Raw genomic sequence first — 14,855 nt, forward strand, 5'->3', positions numbered from 1 at the left:
GAATGTTGAAGAACGATCGAGAATCTTCGCGTAATTACTCACGGAAACGTTACGGAAGCGCCTCGGCTTGGATTTTCTTCACGGAAATAATTTTCCTCACCAATTTCGAGAGAATAAGAAGTGCCAAGAAGGCTGAACCCCTTCTCCCTTCACTCCTCCCCCTATTTATAGCAAAATAGGGGAGGAGCTTGCCACCCAGCTCGCCCAGGCGAGCAAGGTTGCTTCCTCCAGAAGCAACAGCCTTCTGGAGGAAGAATCTGGAAGGCCCAAGTGGGCCTGATTGCTATTTGTACCCCCCTTTTTACTAAATGCACCCCTCCTTTACCTTTTTTGGTAATTCTTTTTTCATAACGTTACGAAACTTTACGAATTTCGTAACGATACTTATTTTCCTTCCACAAGGTTACGAATCTTCAGGGATTATGTATTTACTCTTTTTTAGCTTTCGAAGAAGTTACGAAAACTCACGGATTGCGAAAAACACCTCCTTTCGATTTTCGTCACATTACGAAATTTTCACGGATCGCGTAAGCCTGCTTCCTTTTGATTCTTTGGCACGTCTCGGGACTTCACATATTGTGCAACAAAGGGTGCCCAGTATCTCGAAGCGGCCAATCAAAGGTTGTATATCATCAAATAATAATCTCCGGACGAAATTAGGGTATGACAGTTACCCCTCTTCACTTACCTCTCATCGGAGATAAGAGGAAAGCAAAGATAAGACATTGATTTCGTCCGACATTCATGGGTCTCCGAATAAAAGTGGAGAATGGAGAATTGGCGAACAGTGCTAGGCAATGACATTCGCGGGGCTCCAGACTCGAAGGTGGAGGACACATGAACAGCGCTAGGCAATGACATTCATGGGGCTCCGAAAAAAGTGGAGAATGGAGGATTGCACTAGAGGATCCACACTTAGGCAATCATGAAGCATAGCTCCAAACTCGAAGGTGGAGGACACATGAACAGCGCTAGGCAACAACATTCATGGGGCTTCGAAAAAAGTGGAGAATGGAGGATTGCACTAGAGGATCCACACTTAGGCAATCATGAAGCATAACTCGAAGGTGGAGGACACATGAACAGCGCTAGACAATGACATTCATGGGGCTCCGAAAAAAGTGGAGAATGAGGATTGCACTTGAGGGTCCACACTTAGGCAATCATGAAGCATAGCTCCAAACTCGAAGGTGGAGGACACATGAACAGCGCTAGGCAATGACATTCATGGGGCTCCAAAAAAAGTGGAGAATTGAGGATTGCACTTGAGGGTCCACACTTAGGCAATCATGAAGCATAGCTCCAAACTCGAAGGTGGAAGACCCATGAACAACGCTAGGCAATGACATTCATGGGGCTCCAAAAAAAGTGGAGAATGGAGGATTGCACTTGAGGGTCCACACTTAGGCAATCATGAAGCATAGCTCCAAACTCGAAGGTGGAGGACACATGAACTGCGCTAGGCAATGACATTCATGGGGCTCCGAAAAAAGTGGAGAATAGGGGATTGCACTGGAGGGTCCACACTTAGGCAATCATGAAGCATAGCTCCAAACTCCAAGGTGGAGGACACATGAACAACGCTAGGCAATGACATTCATGGGGCTCCGAAAAAAGTGGAGAATGGAGGATTGCACTTGAGGGTCCACACTTAGGGAATCATGAAGCACAGCTCCAAACTCGAAGGTGGAAGACACATGAATAGCGCTAGGCAATGACATTCATGGGGCTCCAAAAAAAGTGGAGAATTGAGGATTGCACTTGAGGGTCCACACTTAGGCAATCATGAAGCATAGCTCCAAACTCGAAGGTGGAAGACCCATGAACAACGCTAGGCAATGACATTCATGGGGCTCCAAAAAAAGTGGAGAATGGAGGATTGCACTTGAGGGTCCACACTTAGGCAATCATGAAGCATAGCTCCAAACTCGAAGGTGGAGGACACATGAACTGCGCTAGGCAATGACATTCATGGGGCTCCGAAAAAAGTGGAGAATAGGGGATTGCACTGGAGGGTCCACACTTAGGCAATCATGAAGCATAGCTCCAAACTCGAAGGTGGAGGACACATGAATAACACTAGGCAATGACATTCATGGGGCTCCGAAAAAAGTGGAGAATGGAGGATTGCACTTGAGGGTCCACACTTAGGCAATCATGAAGCATAGCTCCAAACTCGAAGGTGGAGGACACATGAACAGCGCTAGGCAACAACATTCATGGGGCTTCGAAAAAAGTGGAGAATGGAGGATTGCACTAGAGGATCCACACTTAGGCAATCATGAAGCATAGCTCCAAACTCGAAGGTGGAGGACACATGAACAGTGCTAGGCAATGACATTCATGGGGATCCGAAAAAAGTGGAGAATGGAGGATTGCACTTGAGGGTCCACACTTAGGCAATCATGAAGTATAGCTCCAAACTCAAAGGTGGAGGACCCATGAATAGCGCTAGGAAATGACATTCATGGGGCTCCGAAAAAAGTGGAGAATAGGGGATTTTACTGGAGGGTCCACACTTAGGCAATCATGAAGCATAGCTCCAAACTCCAAGGTGGAGGACACATGAACAACGCTAGGCAATGACATTCATGGGGCTCCGAAAAAAGTGGAGAATGGAGGATTGCACTTGAGGGTCAACACTTAGGCAATCATGAAGCATAACTCCAAACTCGAAGGTGGAGGACACATGAACAACGCTAGGCAATGACATTCATGGGGCTCCAAAAAAAGTGGAGAATTGAGGATTGCACTTGAGGGTCCACACTTAGGCAATCATGAAGTATAGCTCCAAACTCGAAGGTGGAGGACAGATGAACAACGCTAGGCAATGAAATTCATGGGGCTCCAAAAAAGTGGAGAATGGAGGATTGCACTTGAGGGTCCACACTTAGGCAATCATGAAGCATAGCTCCAAACTCGAAGGTGGAGGACACATGAACAGCGCTAGGCAATGACATTCATGGGGCTCTAAAAAAAGTGGAGAATGGAGGATTGCACTTGAGGGTCCACACTTAGGCAATCATGAAGCATAGCTCCAAACTCGAAGGTGGAGGACACATGAACTGCGCTAGGCAATGACATTCATGGGGCTCCGAAAAAAGTGGAGAATAGGGGATTGCACTGGAGGGTCCACACTTAGGCAATCATGAAGCATAGCTCCAAACTCGAAGGTGGAGGACACATGAACAGCGCTAGGCAATGACATTCATGGGGCTCTAAAAAAAGTGGAGAATGGAGGATTGCACTTGAGGGTCCACACTTAGGCAATCATGAAGCATAGCTCCAAACTCGAAGGTGGAGGACACATGAACAACGCTAGGCAATGACATTCATGGGGCTCCAAAAAAAGTGGAGAATGGAGGATTGCACTTGAGGGTCCACACTTAGGCAATCATGAAGCATAGCTCCAAACTCGAAGGTGGAGGAGACATGAACAACGCTAGGCAATGACATTCATGGGGCTCCAAAAAAAGTGGAGAATTGAGGATTGCACTTGAGGGTCCACACTTAGGCAATCATGAAGCATAGCTCCAAACTCGAAGGTGGAGGACACATGAACAGCGCTAGGCAATGACATTCATGGGGCTCCGAAAAAAGTGGAGAATGGAGGATTGCACTTGAGGGTTCACACTTAAGCAATCATGAAGCATAGCTCCAAACTCGAAGGTGGAGGACACATGAACAACGCTAGGCAATGACATTCATGGGGCTCCAAAAAAAGTGGAGAATGGAGGATTGCACTTGAGGGTCCACACTTTGGCAATCATGAAGCATAGCTCCAAACTCGAAGGTGGAGGACACATGAATAGCGCTAGGCAATGATATTCATGGGGCTCCGAGAAAAGTGGAGAATGGAGGATTGCACTGGAGGGTCCACACTTAGGCAATCATGAAGCATAGCTCCAAACTCAAAGGTGGAAGACCCATGAACAGAACTAGGCAATGACATTCATGGGGCTCCGAAAAAAGTGGAGAATGGAGGATTGCACTTGAGGGTCCACACTTAGGCAATCATGAAGCATAGCTCCAAACTCGAAGGTGGAGGACACATGAACAGAACTAGGCAATGACATTCATGGGGCTCCGAAAAAAGTGGAGAATAGGGGATTGCACTGGAGGGTCCACACTTAGGCAATCATGAAGCATAGCTCCAAACTCGAAGGTGGAGGACACATGAACTGCGCTAGACAATGACATTCATGGGGCTCCGAAAAAAGTGGAGAATGGAGGATTGCACTTGAGGGTCCACACTTAGGCAATCATGAAGCATAGCTCCAAACTCGAAGGTGGAGGACACATGAACAGCGCTAGGCAATGACATTCATGGGGCTCCGAAAAAAGTGGAGAATGGAGGATTGCACTTGAGGGTCCACACTTAGGCAATCATGAAGCATTGCTCCAAACTCGAAGGTGGATGACACATGAACAGCGCTAGGCAATGACATTCATGGGGCTCCAAAGAAGTGGAGAATGGAGGATTGCACTTGAGGGTCCACACTTAGGCAATCATGAAGCATAGCTCCAAACTCGAAGGTGGAGGACACATGAACAGCGCTAGGCAATGACATTCATGGGGCTCCGAAAAAAGTGGTTGGCAGGACCGAACGGTCCACCGGGTTTTTCCACCTGAAAGGCAAACATGCTTTTTGTAAAGATAAATAAATCATTCGCGAGAGCACCATATCTTATAGAAACAATATACTTGTGCCAAGGGTAATCTTCCTTGTAACCGAGAATGAAGGGCAGGATGTCAACTTTTAGCTTTTAAATGAACACGCAGGGGAAACATCGGGCTAAGCTGAAAATAGATCACTCATAGTGTATAAAACTGACAAGGCAAGTGTTTTATCCTATTCCCAAACCATAACTGCACCATGACTCTATTTTGCACACGACTTCCTATCGAATCAAAGATCAAACGTACGATCACGAACCAATAGGATTTTCTCGAGGGTAGTGTTTTTTTGGAGAGGAAGCTGGGTGTTTCGGTCTTTTCCTCTTTGTTCAGGTGGGGTGGGATATCGCCAGTCGAGAACGACCTTGAATTGCAATCTGAAGGGGAGAGACACCAAAAATGGGTTTTCCTTTGCCGACAGTCCCTAACCTTGCTGAAAATTTATCTGGTCTGAAGATCTTCCGTTCTCTTTCTTTCATTGATCGAGAATTGCCTCTTTCCCTTTTTACTTCCTTTCGATCTTTGATCGGGAATCCTTCTCTTTCTTTCCTTTTTTATTGTTCTTTTCTTTACTTTCATCTTTTTCTTTTTCTTTCTTCCCATTTCTTCCTTCTTTTTTTTTCTTCTCCTTCCCCCATCCCTTTCTTTGGGAAATCGGGTTTTAGCATTCTATTCGCTCTCCCTTGAGGTGATTCCGCTGTCCTTTGCTTCGGGGGAAAGAATGAGGATTCCTTTTTTACAGGCCAAGGTTCAAAAAGGTCTAAGGTTGTGTTTCAATGGGGTCTTTTATCGCGGGAACCCAATCTTGATATCTGGGGCGAAACAAATTTGGGTGTCAAGGTGTCGGTGTCGGGCCGAACTCCCCTATCACTCCATAAGGCACGCGTGACAATGATGATTTGAAAACAACGTGCAAATTTAGTCATGGCTACAGCCAGGTGGGCACTCAAGCATCCGGTTTATGGCATTGTGATACTACGGTCGGGAATTTACACAGACAGACCCAACGTTTCCCAATTATGTTCTTTTATCAGTTCAATGAATTCATCCATTCTTATCTCGGTTATTCCGGAAAATAAAATCTTAGCATCAGTCCCTTGTTTCCAGAAGATACGTTTGCTCTTTACGAATGATTTATACTTCTTAACTATAACATGTCGACCTTTGCGGTCTTTCTTTCTTTTTCCTTTTTGTTTCATCTTTATATATTTATACACCTGTGGTCCTTTATGAAGAAATTTTCTTTTGTATATCTACACTCTTACTTTTTCTGTATACGCATTGGAACTCTCTTTCTTTACGTCACACGGTCAAACCCTATTTACATTCCAAGATCTTTTTTGTTTTTCTCCAACACACACTTATGGTTCATACAAAAGTTTCTTTATATATACTCGTTCACACACACAAGAATTCCTTTCCACGCATCATTTACGCACAAAAAATCCTTTTATACACACTTTCTTTTTACACATATATATAAATAAAAACCTTTTTATTTTCTTTATGAACATGACTTTTATTCACAATGCTTCTTTCTTTTTATTAGGATTTTTGGTTCATTTTACTTTTAGGACAACGTTCCTAAATGAAAAACTCTACACAATTCCGGAATTTCTCAAACATTATTGACAACAAAGAAACAAGTATCGACGTAACAACTCAAACGATATGTATGTACAAAACAAAAGTCAATCAACATGAAACAAACGTTAGTCCCTTAGTCAAACAAAAATAAGATGATATATAACAGGAAAAATGGAAACAAAAAGAAATATGGATCAAGGGATCTCCCAATCATGTGGCCCCGCTCCCTCCTAAGAAATCAAGTAAATCGGTCATCTCCTCGTCCTCGCGGGCTCATCTGCCTCGTCGAGAGCCTCTGCTGGCGCCTCTCCTGCCCGGGCCTCAGGCCAATCTCCAGGCCATGCGACCTCTGCCCTGAACTGATCTGGAGTAGGGCACGGAAAAGAAGTAAAACCCTGGCTCTACAGGCTGAGGCTCAACTGGTAAAGACAATTATGGGTCTGTACATGCGCCCGGTGGTTGGCCGCCTGCTCGCGAACCAAATGCCACAAATACGGCTCCGTATCAAATGATCCAGCTGGGCCAGCCTGATGAGGTGGCGGCGCGTCTGCGGCCTGCGGAGCATTCCCCTGGGCCTGTCTCTGTGTGCAATACTTCTCAATGAAAGCTCGGGTGATGGGCGGCCGAATCACCTTGCTAGGTGCGACGGGGACTCCGAACGACTGACAGAGTCCTGTGATCAAAGCGGGAAATCCCAGGGCCCTGTTGGACTTATCCGGGTCCAGAGGGTGCCTGGTAGGCGCCATACCTGCAAATAGATAGATGGCATCAGCGATTAACTGAGCCACGCGAATGCTCATCCGTGTCAGGATGGCGTACACCAGCTGACACTTCGGTAGGGGGAGGTCGGAATTATGATCGCTGGGCTGGATGTTGCTGAGCAGCAAAGTCATCCAGATCTGAGTCAGGGTGGTCATGTCGGTGCGCATGATCCGCACCCGTCTTCCAGCAGCAGTCCGGGCAAAATCCTGCCCCGGTATACATAGCAACTGGGCGATGGCCTCCTCATCGAACCCATCGGACCGATTCCTCCTCTGGCCATACTCGCATTCCTGGCCCTCTTCCAGCACTAAAGGGTATCCTAGGAACTGGCTGAGAGCATCCGCATCGAACGGGATCCACTGACCCCTCACCCAGGATCGCATATCTAGCACGCCCTCCTCTGTAGGCCAAGCATTAGCATAAAATTCGAGGACTATGTCTGGGTCGAACTTGGCCATGGGGGTAACCAGTGATGCCTACCGCCGATGAACTATCTCCTCCTGGAAGTCGGTATACTCGTCGTCCCTGAGCTGGACGCGTCACTCCCGGAGAAATGACTATCCCTTGATGGCCTCGAAGCGTTGCTGGTGCTCAGCACTCCTAAAACGGTGGCTGTCATATTCGGGAGCGGAACTGGTTCCTTCAGCCGCTTTATCCTTCCTAGATCTCTTTGAGGCAAGCTTCCTCGGGGCCATTTCCTGCGAGAACAAACATTTAGAAGTTAGTTTTACAAGATAATGCTTATCTTAACGCAAAAAATGTCATGCTAATCCCTCCGGTTTAGAACGAACTCATGCGCACGTTTAAAGTAACACATTTATGCACATGCGTATGTGTAGAATATCCTACTATTTATATCAACATAGAGGCCATCCAACACATTCTAATTGTCATACATATATACGCATTTGAAAAGAACACACATTCTCACGCTCAAGGCATTGCGTCAAAATTTACACTTAACTATGTCCTAAACATTTGCTATCACAAACTACCTACACACACTCGAAATATATATACCATACAAACTTTCATTGTTTCACTCACACTTATGCATATTGGCAAGCTATTTACATTATGCACATACTTGCATTCAAAAGGGAATCCCGTGCTATCATACATTCATTTAGGAAGCGACCTCAATATTCATTCACCCTTTGCAAAGAATTTCATGCCCCTTATATTTACCTATGTATACACACTATTGCAAGGTGTTTTCCACGCTACCTCTATGCAAAGTATCAAACATGGGGCAGCCCAAAATTCGAGCAAAAACTCTCACAAGCAAGTCCTAATTTTCATGCTTTTCTAATTCTAAAACCAAATTTTGGATTCCTAGCCATAAGCATGTTTCCTTGCATTGAAGCTACAAGTTTGGGTTCCTAAGCTTGAAATTGCATTTGGGCACCTATTTTGAATCTCCTATGCTGTACCTACATATAAGAAACATTCCCACTCTCCCAATTTTACAAAATCATATTCATATATCATTGGGGCATTTCACCGAGCACTTGGTGGGCGCATGTTTGGACATAAATTGCAAGAGAATGGGGGCAATGTGGCATGCCCCATTGCTTCAAAAAACAACACAGGCCTAAGGCCTTCTCACACCAATCCTCAACTCAACAAATCAAGCATCAAAGCAACCCAAAACTGCCTCACAAATATAAGCACATTCTCACAATTTAGAGCATCAAAAGATGAAGAAAACACATCAATGGGAAGCTAAAAACTCAAGGATTGAATACTTACTTGTTGGAGTGAGTAGAAACACAAAAAATGAAAGCAAAATGCAACCAAAAGTGGCTTAGGGGAGCAAAAAACGCAAGCCTTCGTGAATCCTCTCTTTTGAATCGGGGGGGGGGGGGGGGGGGGAAGTTTTTGGATGCAAAAATGTTCCCCTCCCTCGTTTTTATATTTTGAATGCAGGGGTTGCTCGCCCAGGCGAGCTCTGCTCGCCCAAGCGAGCTAACCTGCCAAATTTTTTTTTTAAGGGTGCATTAACCATGCCTCCCCCCCTCTTATGGGTTAGCGTTTTGCCTACTTGAACCTACTTAAGTTAGAATTAGGCGTCGATTACTTAAAAAACAAACAATAGTAGTAAAATACTACGAATTCAAAGGATATTGGGCTGCCTTGCAGCGATGTTCTCCGCTGGCCCAGCGCCGGGAAGGGGTGACGATTGGTCGGTCACGATCCTATCCTTCATTCGCCTTCATCCCTAAGTACCTGCAAGTAGGAGACAAACAATATGCGGCCAATCGTGACTGGTCATCGTCTTACCTTGGTTGATTTCTGCCATTGACTTGTCTTGACTTCTGACCGTGGCCTGAGACGATTCTGCTCCTTGCTATCACAAGATATGCATGTGCAAGTGCATGTATGAATGTTTCTAATGCGATGATTTTATTTTAGTGAAGGCTGGTTAGATTCAATTTTAAATAAGCGTTTAGGGCACCCCATACACCGAGCGAAGAGGGCTCAAGTTATAACAAATCTAAAACACAAGGTTTAAAACCAAAGGGAGGACTGAAACCTCACCCATCTTTTCTTTTCAAAGAAACGAGACAAATACAGTGAATGGGAATCCCTAGAGGAAACCAAGAAGAACGAGAAAAACTCAGAAATAAAAACATGCAACGGTCCTCTCTATTGCCCCAGACTTCAAGCGTAATATCGTTTAATTACATCGGAGTTCACGGGCGAGGGCAGCTCCTCGCCATCCATGTGGGTGAGTATCAGAGCACCCCCAGAAAAAGCTCTTTTCACCACGAAAGGTCCTTCATAATTTGGGGCCTACTTGCCTCGATTATCTTTAACAGCATGGGACATTTTCTTCAGCACGAGGTCCCCCTCGTTGAACTTGCGCGGGTGTACCTTCTTGTCGAATGCGTTCTTTATCCTTCGTTGATACAAACGCCCATGGCTCATGGTGGCCAAACGCTTACCTTCAATAAGGTTAAGTTGGTCGTAGCGTGCTTAAGCCCATTCTGACTCTTCTAGGTCTGACTCCGCCATTAGGACTGGCTCGGTTCAAGTCCCGGTAGTCTACACACATTCGAACCTTGCCGTCCTTTTTCGGGACTGGGACAATGTTGGCCACCCACTCCGGGTACCGCGCCACAGCTAAGAAACCTGCATCAAACTGCTTCCTTACTTCTTCTTTAATTTTTAAAGACATCTCAGGTCTCATTCTTCATAACTTTTGCTTAACCGGGGAAGACCCAGGATTCAAAGGCAACTTATGCTGCACAATGTCGGAATCCAGACCGGGCATGTCTTGATATGACCACGCAAAGATATCTTGATACTCTTTAAGAAGGGTTATCAAGCCTTGGCGGATAGGCGCGGTCATACCGGTTCCTACCTTTACTTCTTTCTTTTCCTTCGTGGTCCCCAAGTTTACCAATTCGGTTTCTTCTTGGTGAGGCTTCATTTCACGTTCTTCCTGAGCAACCAACCTCTCCAACTCTGGTGACTGGACGTCTTCTTCCTCTTCCTCGTTTATCGTTTGGCTTATATCTCGATCGAAATCGATTGTCAAACCCTCGTTGTTAGGATCCTCAAAGAATCGACCCTCATATCTATACCAAACAAGACAAAAGAAACAAAAACATGCAAAATGATATGAGAAAAGGTGGAACTGCAAGAACAAATGAAACAAGATCTCTTTGTTTATTTAATAAGGTAGGTTTCACAAAACATAAGAGAAAGGAAATCTATAGGCTCTAATTACATTGGATCAGCGGTATAGACTTATGACTGGCTTATCACGCGCCAGTTCCCCACTTGGGAATCGGGGTGGCACGGTTGCACGAAATTTGGTGGGTCTTGAGGGAACTCCTCTTCTATTGCGGCCACCTCCTCCTCGGACACCATTCCAACGCTGGTGAAACACTGGCTAATACGGCCGGGCCATACCCTATCCGCCCGAAGTCTTGACGGCACATTCCTCCTCCCCGGCATCCCGAGTTCATACCCTAATCCATATTTGTATGGATTTCCCTTGATATCGACCACGTCGGCATTCCCGAGGCCGTCCTTGCCTAGACCCATTCCGGGCTCAAATTCATTCCTGAGCATAACACGCGCCACCATTATGGCCGCGTTGGAGAGAGAAGGTAGCAACGGCCTTGGTTCCACAGAGGCGCAGCTTACTACCTCGAATGATTGGAAAGCCGTTTCCAATGATTCTTCTGCTGCTTCTACATATGGGGCGGAGGAGGGGCAGCTCACTAACATATCCTCTTCACCCGACACTATCACTAAAAGTCCACCCACTACGAACTTCAATTTCTAGTGAAGCGTTGAAGGGACCACTCCCAGCGCATGAATCCAAGGTCTCCCCAAGAGACAGCTATAGGCGGGATTTACGTCCATTACTTGAAACACCACATTGCAATTGTGGGGGCCTATCTGAATGGGAATGTCGATTTCCCCCATTACTTCCCGCCGAGTACCATCAAAGGCTCGCACCACCATCGAGCTCGGTTTTAAACGTGACGCACTAAAAGGAAGCTTTTCCAAAGTGGTCTTCGGCATCACATTCAAACTTGATCCATTGTCGATAAGTACCTTTGCGACAACATGGTCCATACATCTCACCGACACATGTAGAGCCTTGTTGTGTCCTCTCCCCTCAACGGGAATCTCTTCTTCCGCAAACGCGATATAATTGTTGGTGGTTATATGATTAACTATGCCTTCGAAACCCTCCACTGGGATATCATGTGCTACATGGGCATCGTTAAGGACCTTTATCAACAGTGCGCGATGAGGCTCGGAATTTATGAGCAGTTCAAGCAAAGAGATCCTTGCTGGAGTTTTATTCAGTTGCTCGACTACCTTAAACTCGCTTTGTTGGATGAGGTGAAGGAACTCATGGGCCTCTTCCAAAGTCATTGTTTTTCCTTGAAGACCCTCTTTCTTTTCAGCCCCTCTTACTACTGGAGGATCTACATCTTTCGAGGGGGTGTCTACGTCTGTGGGCTCTTGGATCATGGGTACTTTTCCCTTGGAGGGCAACTCCGCCAGGTGAGGGGAAGCGAACACCCGACCACTGCGGGTTATGCCACTGAGGTCGGTGATGTTGGTCACCTTAGCTGACAGGGAGTCAACTTCGGTCGCAACTCTTTCACTGAACGCGGGAGGGGTATACTTCCACGGAACGACCTTATTACTTTGATATGCAAATGGCGTTGGCTTGGGCGCTGTCCGAGGATACATGGGTGTGGAGCCGGTCCCTTTCCTAGTAAAACATATCAGTAGGGCCATGGGGGTTAGAGGAACCTTCTTCTCTTCCGACTGCATGCAAATTTGTGGTTCTTCCCTCCCTCCTATGGACACTTGAAGCTGCCTGCAATCCATGAACCGCTGAAGCAATTCTTCTACCGCGGGACAGGTTTCCATGTCGTGCGACTCCCCGAGGTGAAACAAACACTCGTCCCTTTCGCCTCCGCCACGGGAGACCATACACGCCGCTTGCAGCGATTGGTAGATGAAGCGTCTGGAAGTAGCTACCTCTCCTAAACTCTTTGCCCGTGATGGCCCATCCTCTTCAGTGGCGTTCACGCTAGCCCCTCCATGACTAGCTAGTGGATTAGTTTTAACAATTGGGCCTTCCTCTTGAAACGATAGCCAACCGGCACTGATTAGGTGTTGTACCTTATATTTGAACGGGTGGCAGGAGTCAATGTTGTGTCCGGGAACTCCACTATGGTACGCACACTTGGCATCCGGGTCATACCACTTGGGGTAGGGTGGCTGGAGGACCTTCCCGGGTATGGCCACCACCAAATGATTCTCCGATAATGAAGGCCATAACTCGGAGTATGCCATGGGAATAGGAGAGAAGTTATCTTTCGGGGACGGGTGCTGTGCATATTTATAGCTCGCGCCGGGGGCTGTATTATTAACTGGCCGGGGAGCGGCTGGAGCTGTGCGTTGGGCCGGCGCTCTTTCTGCTGCGGGTGGTCCTTTTACTTGAGTCAGGAGGGAATTCCCGGCTCGGATTAAAAAATTTGGGGGATTAGGCTGGTATGAGCTTTGGATATTTTGGGGTGCTTTCATCCACGTCGGGGCGGTGGTGACTGCATGGGCGTCTCCTTCCTTTTTCCTCGCGCCCACTACTGGGGCGCTTCTGTTGTTGTTGGGGGCCACATTGGAAGCATATTCGAACTTGCCTTTTTGTAGTCCGGATTCAATCCTTTCTCCGGCGAAGACGAGATCCGCAAAGTTAGCTGGCATGTAGCCTATCAGCTTTTCATAGTAGAACGTGGGTAACGTATCTACCATAATTGTGATCATCTCCCTTTCCGTCATGGGCGGTACGACTTGGGCTGCGAGATCTCTCCATCTTTGGGCATATTCCTTAATGGACTCATGCTCTCGCTTAGTCATACTCTGAAGCTGGTTCCGATCGGGAGCCATATCCGTATTGTACTGGTACTGCCTAATGAAGGCAGTTGCCAAGTCCTTCCATGATCGGATCTGGGAAGCTTCTAGATTGGTATACCATGCTACAGCTGCTCTGGCCAAGCTATCTTGAAAGAAATGGACCAACAACTTTTCATCCGCAGAATACGCCCCCATTTTTCGGCAATACATCCGAAGATGCCCTTTCGGACATGTCGTCCCTTTGTATTTATCAAAGTTCGGTACTTTGAACTTGGGAGGAATGACGATATTGGATACGAGACATAAGTCCGCTAGATCCGAGAATGGGTAATTGCCGAGGCCCTCGACTGCTCTCAACCTCTCTTCAAGCGCCTCAATTTTTCCCTTATCTTCCACGAAGGGAACAGATTCTTTTACGGGTGTGGGTGAAATCGGGATATGGCGGACTATGTTTGGTTGGGGTAGTTCATGGGGGGACGGATCTTTGAGGTGGAGCAGGGGACCGAGATGGGTATCTCCTTCCTCATCGTCTTGCCCGGGATAGTCGTCATAAGGTGGGAGCTGCCCCTCGAAAGTAGGGGCTTGGCTTAAATCTCCCGGGGTGGCACAAGGAGTGAAGTCCGGAGGCAAGCCATAAGGATAAGCTTGCGGGCTATACCTTCGACCAAACATTGTCGTGTTTCTTTCTCGGCCCGGATTTAAGGCGGGTTGCAGCACCGGCTCTGCTTCCCTAACTGTACTGGAGGCGGTTGCCGTGGCTTTATCCTCTATAGTTTTCTGGAGTTTTAACATGACCTCCGAGATGGTAGCCATTTGATCTTTTAAAGCCGATAGATCGGCCTTCATCTATTCCTGCACGACCTCTTCATTATCCATTTTTCTGGATCGAGTGTTATAGGGGTGCCTTGGTGTTTTCTTAGTTATGATGAAATTCCTAAAGAAATAAACAACGGTGAGTATGCCACCAAAACATGAATATGCAAATGAATGATCGGAGCACTTGGATCCACCCCAAGGTTTTTTAGATAACATGATGAGTTCAGAACTTCTCATTTTATAAAAAGAACAAAGCTTTCATCTAGCCAAGATTATACAAAGGTGTTACAAGAGAACCTAACGGTTTCTAATTATGTGGGCCATCAAATCTATCATGTGTTGACAGTAATTGATTAGCCCATGAATCTCCTCGGGGGCCGTACACACTTCGGCCATGGCTTTTGCTTTGGCTAATAGACGTGGGAGGTCTTGACTTCCATTCAAGGTCAAGGCGAACCTATCCATCCACATAGTCGCTTCTTGATGCAATGCATCAATCACCCTCCCTCTTGCTTCTTTTTCGGCGTACACTTGTGCAAAATCCTCCACTAGCTTTTGTTCATAGGCCACAGACTGGTTCAACTCTTCCTTGTATTGCCCTATGATAGCTATCATG

The sequence above is a fragment of the Glycine max genome, chromosome 10 (assembly GCF_000004515.6).
Source record: "Glycine max cultivar Williams 82 chromosome 10, Glycine_max_v4.0, whole genome shotgun sequence".
In the NCBI taxonomy this organism is placed as follows: Eukaryota; Viridiplantae; Streptophyta; class Magnoliopsida; order Fabales; family Fabaceae; genus Glycine; species Glycine max.